We start from the raw sequence: 7771 nt of genomic DNA, 5'->3' as shown, positions 1-7771 counted from the left end.
GAGGTTGCTCTGGCATCAAATAAACAATGAGTGATTCAGACAGGGCACCATAGATGGCTGCCAGACTTTGGATCCTGACAAAACCAGTGCACAGAGTCAGGATAGCTGAATGTTATACCTCTGCCCAAATATATCCCCTATTTCTTTCCTTGATCATACAATGCCACTCCAGGTAGAGTTCCCTGAACAAAGTAACTGGATCTCATAGTCTCCATCTCAACACTGCTTACATGTTTAGCTTAGTAGAGAGCATTATAGCAATTTCCATAAAAACATACAGGTGAAAAAGCAGAGAACTTCTGTTTGAAATTCAAATACTGATCATGTACTTTGCATTCCAAGATCTTTAGGTAAAACCAGAAATACACACTGTTGTAGGTACCTAGGAATTCCTTATAATACCTTATCCATCCTCACCATACCTTATTTCACCTTGTCATACCTTAGCATGCCCCTTTTCTACCTCACCAGGCTGTCAACTGTAACCTTCTCTTTGCTGCGTTGCTTTTCTTTGGGCATCTTTTACCATGTGTAAAGACTTGGAAGCAGAAATACAGAGTTTCATGAGCACACAAGAATTACTAGCTAATAGGATCCAGCAAAGACAGATCAGTAATATACTTGCAATTCCTTCCACTTGTATCAGGTGGTGGTGTTGGCATAAGGAATCATAAGCCCCCATTACCCAGCAGAACAGGCAGATCCTCAGCCTCATTGCTATCACCTTCCACCCCTGTACATTTTATTTCAGGGTTTTAAGCATTTTCGTATCAGTATTCTTCTCTGGAGTCCTTGACTTACAATTACCAGTGCAACAATTTCATTTCTCTCTGTTTTTATTTTTTCTATCTTGAGTGGTTTTAGCTGATATATTTTTCTTCACAGCTCAACAACAAATTTTGTCAGTAAAGCTGAGTCAAGGTCACACAGCTGTGCTTCACACACCCAAGCCCTGGCACACAAACATCTGAACCTGTGGGTTGTGGGCTACAGCACAGGACTACAAACTTACTTACACTTTTACTTGCTTGCTTACTGAACCAAATGCATAGCTAGAGCAAGCTGGAGATTATTTCTCCCCTACAGACATCAACACAACCTCTACACAGACCAAAAGCTGATTATCCAAGAAAGAAAGCAACAAGCAAATCAACAAAACAAGGAAAGAAGGGCACTGTTCAGTAAATTTAGCCTAATAGGCAGCACAGAGTTATACTGGAAGGCTCATAAAAATAGAGACAGATACACAATCAATGGTATGACTCAGTAATTGCTCTATGCATGTGAACAGTGTTCTCAAAAGTACAAAACAATGTCTGCAACAAAGATGTTAGCAAGACACGATGCTAAATTACTCGTATTCATTAGAGAATGTCATATAGCTGGGTAATGAATTATTCTTGACACTGCTAAAGTATTCTGTTGTCTGAAACCTTTTATCTTTGGCAGTGTAAAGTAAATGCCAGGCTGGAAATATGTGCCTTTCAAATGTGTTCTGGCATCATCTCACAGGACAGAAATCATCAGCTTGTTGACAATTTTCTTAGAGCATTTCATACTGGACTAACAGTCAATACTTCATCTACTCAGATATCCTGCATCCAACAGTGCTTTAAAGCCAAAAGAAAGTTAACAAATAAACATAATGCATCTTGTTGGTTTTGTTCCCAGATGATACGATCCCTACCCTGAAAAGCTTACCCTTGATTTTGTAGTATAGGATAGGGTAAATAGGTGCAGCAGCCTGGCATTTACAATATCAGAGGTTCTCAAACTGTGATCTGTGTACAATTGGCCACGTGACTTTGTCCCTTCTGTCTTATTTTCCCAGCCACTCAAGTGCTTTAAGGGACAGCCAAAAATAAACCTTCTAGCACTCAACAAAATGCACATTTTCCTAAAATTGCAAGCTGAATTTTCAGCAGGATGTTCTAAAATTCAAAGTGGCAAAAGAGAGGTCTCTGGTTCTATATGTGAAAATCTGGCTCACAATACAATCTTTGCATGATTTCATTAGTCTCTGATAGCTGCTCTGATTATGTTGCTTACCAGTTTCTTGTCAATAAAGCTGCAAATAATTCTATGCTCTACTATGTTATCTCGTATGGGGAACCTATACTCTGCCACAGCACATGTTACTCCAGTTAGTTTTACTATCCATCTGCATAGCTTTTTAATGGCAAGATGACAAAAGAATGGATGCAACATTCTTGATGATGAGGTGCCAGATGCACATTCTCTTATTGTTTGCTGCTGCTGCTTCATGTGACAAGCTCATCTATACAGAATCCTAGTTATACAGAATCCTAGTTATATAGAATCCTCCTTTACTTTCAGTGAGTAGAGGAGCAGTTATTCCATTGATTCCATGGGACTAATGAATACAAACATTTCCCTGATAATATGTACAACTCATTGTGAGTTAGTGGCAGAATCTCACCAAAGGAAGAAGACAGCTTTGACTAGGAAAGGCTAGAAACATGAAGCCAATAATATATACAGAAGGGAAAAAGCAGACTTAATGACAGAATCCTGAGGGAAGCATCTTCTCTTCCTATATCCATCCACAAGTAAAGGATGCTAATTAATTTCATGGGTCTAATGCAGAAAGGGAAGTCTCCTGGAATAGTTTTCAGTGAAACAGTTTCAGCTGGAATAGGTGGACATTTGTTTCACTGCTTGATTTTCAGTTACAATTTATTTTCTTTCAGTCACCAAAATTATGTTCATGACATTGTTAACTGTTTGTTTTAAGGAATTCTGAATGAGTATATGTAACATGCAGTGAAAAAGTGCTGTGAGCAGATTACTATAGCTGATTCTTCATTCCTTACCAAGGTAATTATTTAAAAATACTTCACCATTTAGGAAATCAGCTACAAGTTCACGCTTCCTCTTAAAGAAAATGCTTAATTCTCAGGTGGATTAATCTCTAAGATTTTACTTTGTTTTTTATTTGTTTCTTATGCTGACTTTTTATTGTTGTGCATGCAAAGTGTTAACAATATAAATACTTCTAAAAGCATATTTACCTATCTAGGTACACATTAGGGAACTCTTAATATTTTTTACTTCATTTGTGTTTTTAATTTTTTTCATGGGAAATGCTATGATTACTTTCTTGCAATTTTTCAATCAGGAGGGAAATCCTTCTTGTGTATTTCTCAGCTCAGTATGAAAAGGGATTTAATGATGTCTAAAGGTGATGTATGCACATGACTGTCCTATGGCCCAATCAATGATGCCAGAGGGAAACCTTTTTCTCAGTAGGACCGTGGTTTTTGTAATTCAAGGCCTTACACTGTAAATAAGTTATGTTCAACTGTGGGTGCTGAAAGTTAGTTAAATATACACCTAAACACCCCTCTGGTCTCAGCTGCCTTCATTAAGTTAGATATAAGGTGCAGATAATAAGCATGTTGATACAGAATATGTTTTTATGGGGATGCTTGGTTTGCATGTAAAACAAACTTGTCCTTTGTCCCTTACATCTTTTCAACCAATGCAGATTAAGATGAAGTTGAAAGTGGATGTTGTTAAGTAATAATCATGTCTGTATTAAATTTTGGTGCCCTGGAACCAAATACAGAATTGTGATGGCTGCCAGTTAGCTACCTCTTGAATCTCACTTCACCCCAACATGTGTAAATAAAAAAGGTCCTACACTGCTGTCTGCTTCATAGCTACAGAGTCACAGAGTGCTCAGGCTTGGAAGGGATCTCTGAAGATCATCTAGTCCTGCTAGAGCAGGATCACCCACAGTAGATCACACAGGAACATGTCCAAATGGATTCTGAATGTCTCCAGAGAAGGAAACTCCACAACCTAATCTCTTTGTTAAACTCATGCTGCCCAGACTTGAGTATCATGGACATGCTTGTGAGAATCTTATCACTGGGAAGAAATCATAGGAAATCGATGAGTGAGAATAATAAGATTTCTTTCTCACCCTAATATATTATCATAAAATAGTTTTAAAGTTATACAAACCTGAAATCAGAAGACACATAAACACGTCAGGCCACTAGGCATGTAATGTAGAAGAAAGCTCACTGTGCCAGCAGAAAGGAAAGTAAACTGGTACAGCTGACAAATTAATACAACTGTTTTTCTAGCACTTTCTATTTTCAAGGTTTTCATAATTATTACTGAACTATCCTTCCTGTTGTTGCAAGGGGTTAAGGGCTGCTAACAAGCCTGTCTTTGAACTGCAGACAATCACAGACATCATCAAAGCTGTTGATAGTGATGGCCATTTAGCCTAAGTGAAAGAAACCACTGAACTCCTTCCTGTACTAAAAGGGCTGAAACAGTAGAAGTGACTGTCCAGGATGGTGCAGAAACCTGGAAGTGAACTAACTCAGGGAGAAGGAGGTGGTTTTCTTTTTCCCTTGATTATAAATCCAAAGGCTGGCCAGTTTCTTCCCTCAAGCTTTGGGCAGCAGAGTCAGGAAAAGAATGTAAGGACAGAAACATCTTAAATCACAGCCACAAAAGGAGGCAGAAGATAAACTTCTGGGAGAACAGGATTCTTAATGAAATAAGAGGGCAAAAATCCCCTATCTCAGATCACCTTGAAAAGAGTTGGAGGTTGAACTTGAAAGAAATAGCAATAAGTCTTCAAAAAAAATCCCTTTTCTAACACATCAGAACAAGAAGATTGCCGGAGAGCCTGCGCCTACATCTTTTTTGATAAATGAGAGAGAGCAGGGAACAAGCACAAATAGTAGGCTGCTGTACCCTCTGCTCTTCAGTCCTTGTCTCATTCTTTGACTCTGTTTTGCTTTGCCCCAAACTCCTGTCTCTGGGACCAGTTTGCCATAGGGCTCTAAGCAAGGTGGATGCAAGCCAGTTGGTACCTCTTCAACTTGATATAAGGATTCACCTCCTGAGCTTCCTTTACTTACCAAAATAAGGTAGAGTTCAGAGTGTCAATAGAATCAAGGAATGCACAACAAATGAAATCCAGAGTAGAAAACAGCTAAGGAATTTTCTGTACCTGCATTGCAGTTTGAAGGAATCCAAGAAGGTTCCCATTTCATATTTCTGGATTATCAAAAAATCAGTCTCAGATTGATCAAGCAATTTGCTGACTGTATTAGCAAAAGAAGTTATGAAGCAATGGATCAACTGAACAGAAACATATCATCAGTTCTACAGGAATTAAAGGTTGAAAGAGCTGAATAACTCACAATCATATGTCCATTATCATTTAAAGCTTCCTTGTTGTCAGAAGTCTTGGAAGGTGCCTAATGTGACACCAGTCTTAAGCAGTTACAGGGAAAACTGGGAAACTACAAACCAGTATGTAGCATATGTAGTGAGTGAATGGGTAACAACAAGAAAGATGGGTTACAGATAAAAATGAAAACCAGAACGGCCTTTCTATAAAGAGAAAGCACTTGTCATGACCATAAAAGCTACAGCAATTCTCTAAGGGGGGTCCTAAAGGAAGTAGGTAACAGACTTCTGCAATTCTCAAAAGTAATTTAACAGGGTCTTTCACCAAAGGTTGTTAAGGAGCCCAGGCTGTCATAGCATAGTAGGGAAGGTCCTCAGGTGTATAAACAACTGGTAAAAAGTAGGAAACAGTGTGGGAATAGTCAGCATTTCCAGTAAGGAGAAGCTGTGAGTTGTGTCCCACAGAAATCTGCACAGGTACTTGAGCTGTTTCAAATATTCATAAGCAACGTGGGAGAAGGGACAGAAGAACCAACATTGCTCACAATATTAAGCATTCTAGATGGCCTGTGGAGAATTGTAGAAGGGCCATATGGCCCCACTGAGTGCTAAATAAAACAGAATCAAGTGCTGTTTCCTAGCCCTGATCCAAATGGAACATCCTGGTAGTACCCACATTATGCAGTACTTTCCACTGGATCTCATCTGTTCTTCATATAGTTCCCCTAAAAAATACAAACCAGTTTTGGGTTGTTTTTTTTAATTCATATTCAACATGAATACAAAAATGCAAAGACAGCATTACCCTCTGTCAGAGTGGCATTTCTCTAGCAAGAAACTGGATAGTCTTTATACACCCTGCATCTAGTTTGAAAGTAGATGTTGAAAATAGTAAGTCCACGTTATATACTTCTGGAAAACTATGTGGGATTAAGAGAGCCCAAACTGCAGCATTCTCACCCAGCACATGCGGTTTCTGAACCATGAATGGGCATTGGTTTGGAAAGTACTAGTTGGCAGGGGGCAAAAGCATATCAGAAAATGAGCTAGCAGCTGAGCAGTGGCTTAACTCTGGGCTCTCAGGGTCTCTGGTGCTGGCGTGTAATTGTTCATTTTGTCATTTGTCAGCATGGTGCTCCCTGACACTCTATACCCAATGCCTGGGTACAGTTTGGGAGGGAAAACAATAGACAGGGAACACTTTCTTCTACAAACCAACAAACATATGCTCTGAAAACAGTAAGAAGCTCTTTGTAGTAAAAGAACTTAGTACTATTTTCACAAGCAATGCCACTTCCCTTCAGGGATAAGTGATCATATTTGATCTATTAAGTTTTCTAGCATAGATGCTAATCCCAATAGCATAGTGCTTGAAAGAATTCTATGACCATGATTCATTTACTAGGGTAAATCCAGAAGGACTAAGTGACTAGGCAAGGAAATAATGAAATTCAATATAGGCAAATTTAAAGGGAGGATCGCAGGAGGGAGAAAAGGTCTTCCCTTTATGTATTGAAGAATAAGCTATGAGCTAACTATTAATTAAGTGATATGAGAGCTTGGTCTTATAGAACCAGGAAAAACTCACCTCAATATTCAGCAGCAGCTGTGGGGAAGAAAATTAAAAAAAATAAAATTAAAAAAAAAGAAATAAATTAGGAATACTAGAAACATTCATAGCTGCACAAAAACTATATTCAAAGTTATGGAACAGCTTCTGCACTGGGCTGGAAAAAAGAGCATAATATGACATGTGTCTTTAAAACCACAAGTGGTACAGAAGGATGTATAGGATAGGTACAGCTAACTCTCCTAGTACCAAATCTACAGGTCAGCAAATGAGACTAGCAGCTGGTGACTTCAAAACAAATGAAACAAAGTGATTATGCACACACTGCAGTTTTAAACTGTCAAAACCCTTGCTCCAGAGCCCTCACTGTAGATGGGTTCAGGGAGCAGCTGGGCAACTTCACAGAAGAGAAATCTTTAAAGTAAACTTTGGCTCTGAGCCACAAATTACTGGATGGTAGAAGAGCACACAGGGAAGTATGAAATACTTGTGTTCTGTTCTTAATCTCTTTTGCAGGCCTCCAATTTTGGCGACCATCAGAGACTGTGGCAGATGGACCTCTGGTCTGTCTTGGAACAACCATCACTATCTTCTTGTGCTTTGACTGTTTTTTTCCCACTGTGTTTAGAGGTACAGCATTTTCCCCAGACTCTTTTCAAGTAAATAGGATTACATTTGCATAAACACTGAAGATTGATGTTTACAACTGATTTCAGAATGTCCCAACAAAATATTGACAAATGTCTTGGAGCCAAGCAATTATACACACATACATATGTTCTCCTTTGGTTTGGTGGTTTTTTTGGTAGCAGGGGAAGGGCCACAGGAATGGCTCCAGTAAGAAGTTGAGAAGCTCCCCCTGCTCCAAAACCATCCAAGGAGCCATTAGAGAGACAATAGATGTACCTCAGCGATTAACATAAGAAAGAACAGAGATAAGACCTGAGCAGAGAGGCACTTCCCAAGTTGAGTTTGTTTTGCTCAGCGCCTTAATCAGTGAAGAGCCCTCCTTGTCCTTTG

Source organism: Apus apus, chromosome 1, assembly GCF_020740795.1.
Source record: "Apus apus isolate bApuApu2 chromosome 1, bApuApu2.pri.cur, whole genome shotgun sequence".
Classification (NCBI taxonomy): domain Eukaryota; kingdom Metazoa; phylum Chordata; class Aves; order Apodiformes; family Apodidae; genus Apus; species Apus apus.
The sequence above is the reverse complement of the archived record's forward strand: the minus strand, read 5'-3'. Positions refer to the sequence as shown.